Source organism: Geospiza fortis, unplaced genomic scaffold, assembly GCF_000277835.1.
Source record: "Geospiza fortis unplaced genomic scaffold, GeoFor_1.0 scaffold55, whole genome shotgun sequence".
NCBI classification, from domain to species: Eukaryota; Metazoa; Chordata; class Aves; order Passeriformes; family Thraupidae; genus Geospiza; species Geospiza fortis.
In genome coordinates, this window is record NW_005054308.1 from 5,515,064 (window position 1) to 5,520,858 (window position 5,795).

Sequence of the window (5,795 nt, forward strand, 5' to 3'; positions counted from 1 at the left end):
GGGGCTGCCTTGAGGGCTCCCCCGCACATTCGAGGGCCGCCGTGTGGCGCAGCCCGGGCCCCGCTCCGGCACTGCTGGGGCTATTCGGGTTTGGCGCAGGAGGTTCCTGGGCCGGAGCTGCCCCTGCAGTCCCCGAGTGGGCGCTGGGAATTCTCTCATGTTCTCTGCGCCCTCAGACCGCGCTCTCTCGACCAGACACACCGTCTCCACAACAAATCGCGAGTGAAGCAGGTTCAGGTTAAAATAGTTGCAAGGGAGCGTTGCTGTGGGGTTGAACAGATAAGAGGTGACCTTAGGACTGTGAAGGTGTGGCGCCGACTCCAAGCTTTGTTTCTGGCCGAGTGTTAGTGTAAAGCAAATCCCTTTGCTAATCCCCGTTGAGGCCTTTGTGTTTCTAGCAGTGAGATAATGATAATTTTTGGCTTTTTATAGTGTGTATTAATGTTCATACACTGAGGTACGTTTACTGTGTGTCATTTTATTAGTCCTGATTGGTATTTTTAGTCCCCATTACTGCATTTGAAAAAGGACAGAAAATGTGTTTTCTGTTGTTTATGCATCATGATCCACGTGATTAAATGGCTTTAAAGAGAGCTGTAATGGCTGTTCTTTTGCTATCTAATTTACAGTGAGAAATTAATCCTGATTTGCCTAATATTTTCTTGATCTTATGTTTATTTAGTTAAACAGGATTCTGATGTAAGACCTATCTTTAGAGGTCTCTTAGGAAATTAAAATCATCCTGTGTTCACACTGACAAGAAGTTCTATGTATCCTTCCAGTGTTAGAAGAAAGGTCATATGACTTCTTTCTGCAAATATGTATCTGCTACTAATCTTAGGCAAAAAACTCAGCCATAACCCACAGTAAGTTTGGTACAGCCACTTCCAAGGGAAGAATGTGACTGTGAGCAGCAGGGGCAAGCAAAGACATAAACAGTTATCAGAAGAGTTTTGATTAGCCAATGTATATGCTGGTTTGAAAGACAAAAATAATTAACAATTCAAATGGAATTACTGCTAACAGGGCAGCCCTTTTCCTCAGAGGCCTTGGCTGGTTAAGTGCTTTTCTACATGGGGGTGGTCTCATGGTGTGTGAGCACTAGCACAGAGGGAGACAGGAGATAAAAATCTTCCTGAAAACATTGGTACAGTTTCTTCCTTCCAGCATTTCTTCTAGGAGTCCGGCATCATGTTTACCTGGCTTTTGTTTTATGGTGTGAGACTGACACCTGCACCTTCCCCTCCAACAGACCCAGTTGAACCCCAGTGTGTCTGTCACAGCTCATGCTGCAGCTCTGGGTACATGGTTTTTCCTGAAAGGGCTTTGTTCTACTTCAGAAGTTCACCGTTTCATTCCTGTGATGGGGAAAGACACACCTGCTGCTCAGACAGCAGGGGAGAGGAGCTCCTCTCATTTTCCCTTTTGCATTCCCAGAAGTTTTTGTCCCATTTGAGTCAGCTGGGGCAGTGAGGGCTGTAATCCGAACTGAGCTCAGCCTGCTGGGTGTTTTAGTGCATCAGGTAGGAAATGGGCAAGGAGGTTGATGCTTTGTGAAGGCTGACCTAGAAGAGAGACTAGAGAGAGTTAAAGAATAACATAGGTGTTTATTAGAAGGCTGCAATGGATACACCTTGGGCAGTACAAGAGCCCACCCAAGGTGATCCCAAAATGCTCACAAAATGGGTGACCAGTCATAGGCTCTCACACTTTTATAAGTTCTGGTCCATTAGCATATTGGAATTAATTGTCCAATTATATCTTTAGCTTATGAAGTCCCATCCTTCTTGTTTTTCTCTCTCCAGTGCACTGTTGTTTATGCTTTTGGGCCTGAGAGTTGGATCATTTGTCCTTGGTCCCCAGCTACAGAAGGAATTGTTTTGTCTACCTACTCTGTGAAGAGAGCTTACTGTGCCCTAATATGAAGCTCAGAACTACACACTAAAGCAGCACAGAATCTGAAAAATATACAAGCTAAAACCTGAGGCATCAACGTGGCCTCCAGAGTAGAAATCTGCCAGATAGTCACAGCCCCTGTGCAACATCCCAAATTCCCTACAGGTTGATGGAGAGGAGCCCCAGTCCAGCCTGCTGAGAGATGCATAAAGCTGAGTACACATGTGGAGTGTTAAGCTGGACCGAAGTAAAGCTTTTGAAACCTGCTACCTGCTCAAGCATTTTCTGTTTTATACCAGTCTCTCTTTGTTATCTTGCTTGCACTTCTTCCCAGGGCAAGAAAATAATGAAGAAAATCTGCAGCTCTGCTTTGAGGGTTTCATAATCATCCAAACATATGGAGACACTGTGTGTGTCTGGGAGTGGAGGAGATGCTCATTTCTGAGTTGGTTTTGGAGATTTTGTTGCAATGCAAAAAATAATTGCCAATGATTCTTTCATGGATTAGTATTTGCCATTACAGGGAGAATTTATCAGAACTTAAATACCTGCTCTGAAGAGATGAGAGAACTCAGTACATCATCACTGTATATGCCTTCCCTTTCCTCCTTAGCTCTTACCCATTTCTTCTGCTGCTGCCATCACAGAGTCCATTTTTCATGTCTCAGCTACGTGTGTTGCATGTGCCTTATGTTTGCATATAAGCACCTATAATTCAGGATCTTATGGTTAATCTGCAAACCTGATTTATTCTCAGTAAACAGTGCTGCAGCTGGCTTGTTTTTCATGTGGACTCTGAAAACAGGGAATACATGGAAGTCTTCTACTACTGATGCTTTGTATGTTTCTCTGTGTGTGCGACCTCCAGTCAAAAGCCCTACCATCCAATCATAATCTTTCTGTATTCCCCGTGCCTTTGGAAACAGCCTCTAGCTGTGACACTGTGATAAATAGAAGCAAAACAATGCTATTAAAAATGCATGATGTGTATTCTGCCATATTAGATAACATGGCCACATTCATCACCCACTAATGCTGCCAGTTCACAGCTTTGCCAGTGCAGTCTCCCTCCCATGTCTGATTTGGACAATTTAAGAGGATTTTTGGCTACACTTCACCTTTCTTCCTTTCCACCTTTGTTTTTTACCTTTATTCATTTTTCTGAAAATGGTGGTCTGCAGCATGGATTGGATGTAGCTCGTTTCCCAGCTTTCCTAAGCTGTAATTCACTAAGAAGCCAAGCTGGAAAACAGCTGGGGAGGTTTATAAACACTGTTTTAGTGGAAAGCAGATACCCAATTCCTTGTTCTCTCTGGGGCCTCTGCTGCACTTTTAGAAGCTATCACCCTTCCCTTTGTGCCCTCAGCTTCACAGCTTGTGCTCACCATCCTTTGGCACTGTGAGAGTGAAGAGTTCTGCTCCCTCAGTGTCTGCACCCTTTCAGGGCTCAGAAAAGTTCACCAGCCTGGTTCTTCTCTGTTTGTCAGTGGAACCATTTAAATTTTGCAGCATTAGAATGATAGCAGTGGGCAGAACACTTGGATTTACCGCTGGAGCTGCCCCACTGTGAGTGCAGGGCCAGCCGGGGTGAGGTGTCTCCCACAGTGTGCTGCAGCTATCTGCCAGTTCTGCTGCCTGAGCTCTGTGGGCGTGAGTCAGCTCTGGTCCAGGAGCCATCTGGCTGAGCAGCGCCGTGCTGAGCTCATCAGGCTGCTCCCGGGAAAGGTTTCTTCACTCAGGCAGAACGTTCGCAGCACCTTGGCACTTCATCCGTGTGCTGCCAGGAGAGAGGTGGAAAGTGGCCATTCACATACCTCCAAGGTCTGCATTTCTTCACACCCTCCCAAATGGAGAACGAGCTGTGAAGCTGTAGATACTGGACAGAGGGGTGACTCAGTCCAATGTTGGGAGAGTGTGCTGTGGTACTGTATCAGGGCAGACAGTCCTGAGCTCTTGTTATCCTGGCCAACTGCATTCATGAAATGCAGCCTATTTTAGCCACTTGCCCATTGCAGGCTCAGAAGCAGAGACCACAGCAGCTCACTGGCTTTGACCTCACTGGAATGATGATCCCTGACTTTAAGCCCTGGCAGGCAATGTTGCCTTAGTAATTTGGGGTCACCCACCTTTCTCTTGTGAACCAGTGCCACATCAAAGCAACGCGGCTGATGCACGTGCTCAGGCACAGATCTTCTTTCATTCTCTCACTCCAGAAGTGCTCTGTGAGTCCTCCTGAGTGCTGACCCTTTAGCTCTTCCTACATAACTTTTACCTTTAGTCCCTGAACACAGAGTCTGGCACAGCATCACTGGAGGCTGGAGCTGGGCATGCTCTTCCCTAAAGTTCCACAGCAGGTGGTCAGTTTTCCTTTGCAGGGAGGGCGTTTACAAAGGGCCATGCTAAGCCCTGTCCATCTTACATATACTGTGGCTCTGTCCTTATGTGGGGAAAGGTGAATTCTTGGAGCTCTCTTACAAGTGGTAATTGCTGAGAGGTAGAAAACTGATGAGAATAAGGCAAATTGTAACTTTAGAGTGTGGATTTTCCTGGCCTCCCAACCTGCTAACAGACAGAGTTGCAGATAGCTTTGGCTTTGCTTAGACTTTACTGCACTATCAAGTGCAAGAACGGTTTTTACTGCACTGGGTTGTGGCCTGTGGTTAATGTAAAGCAAGAACTTGCCTGCAGGTGAGGGGCCTGCTCTCACTGGCCTGTCTGAAACACCCTGTGCCTGCATCCACTGCTGCATCTACTCCATGATGGTGGCGGGGGGCGGGGGGTGATGTTCAAGCCAAGCACGGTGTTCTCCAACCGCAGGTATGACACAGGTCAGCCACAGTCACGCTCTTCACCCCAGTCCGTCTCAGCCTCTCCACTGAGGGTTGTGCTCTTGCACTCACACTCTCCAATTCTCCCTGAGCAAAGCACTCCTTCCCCTGACCTTGCTCTGTTGGACACCCAACAGATCTGTGTGTCCATATGTTTGCTGGGATCAAAAGGGCTCTGGATCTCACTGCCCATACCGTTCTTCCTACTTTTGGCATTGATGGACACATAGCTCAAAACGACCGTACTGCAAAGCAGGCAACCCCCAAAATGCTGTGACAATGACAGTGAGGCCTCTGCAGACACAGCATATAAAATGGGTCACTAGCGGGGGCATTTCCCTCACACAACTGCATGTGCCCGCCTTTCTTTTTCCTTGCCCTTGAAGTAATTTGCATGTAAACAAGTAAAACTAAGACATGGGGTAACAACGTGACGGTGAGGAACGGTGAGGGGAAAGGGAAGAGTCCCACAGTCCTGTTCTGGAAACTGCATCCTCACAGCTCCTGCCGGCTGGCTCCCCAGACCTCTGATCCTGGTGCTGCTGCAGAAAGAAAGGCCCATTGAGAAGTCTGGCTCCAAATTAGCATTTGAATTCCCTTGTAGCCTGTTGTCAGATGGGCAGGAGGTGGGTGCTAGTCTCGGTTGCTCAGCGCTGATACACAAAGGTGGCTTTAAAAGGTCCTTATTTTTCTGAAGGCAAGAAATGCATTGCTCAGACTGTGGATACTTTCTTCTTCTTTTTTTTTTTTCTTTCCTTCTCCCATTCTTCTCCGTTTCACCCTTTTCCTGGATCAGGCTGAGCCACAGATAGACACGTCTGGGTATTGTCTGACCTACTTCTCTCCCTTCCCTCGCCCCCGTGTTATGGATGCTGGTGCTATGGAAACCTGCTTAACATGCCAGTGCCACAAAGCCGGGGCCACCAGCTGCACCCTCCTTTCCCGGCCCCACGGGACTTTCCCTCCCAAACAGCTCCCCGAAGAAAGTTAGCAGCCCTGCTTTCCGGGGAAATTCAAGGGTGTTCTCCATCCGTCCCACCAAGCCGTGCTCTGGAGGGACTGGGGCGCTCT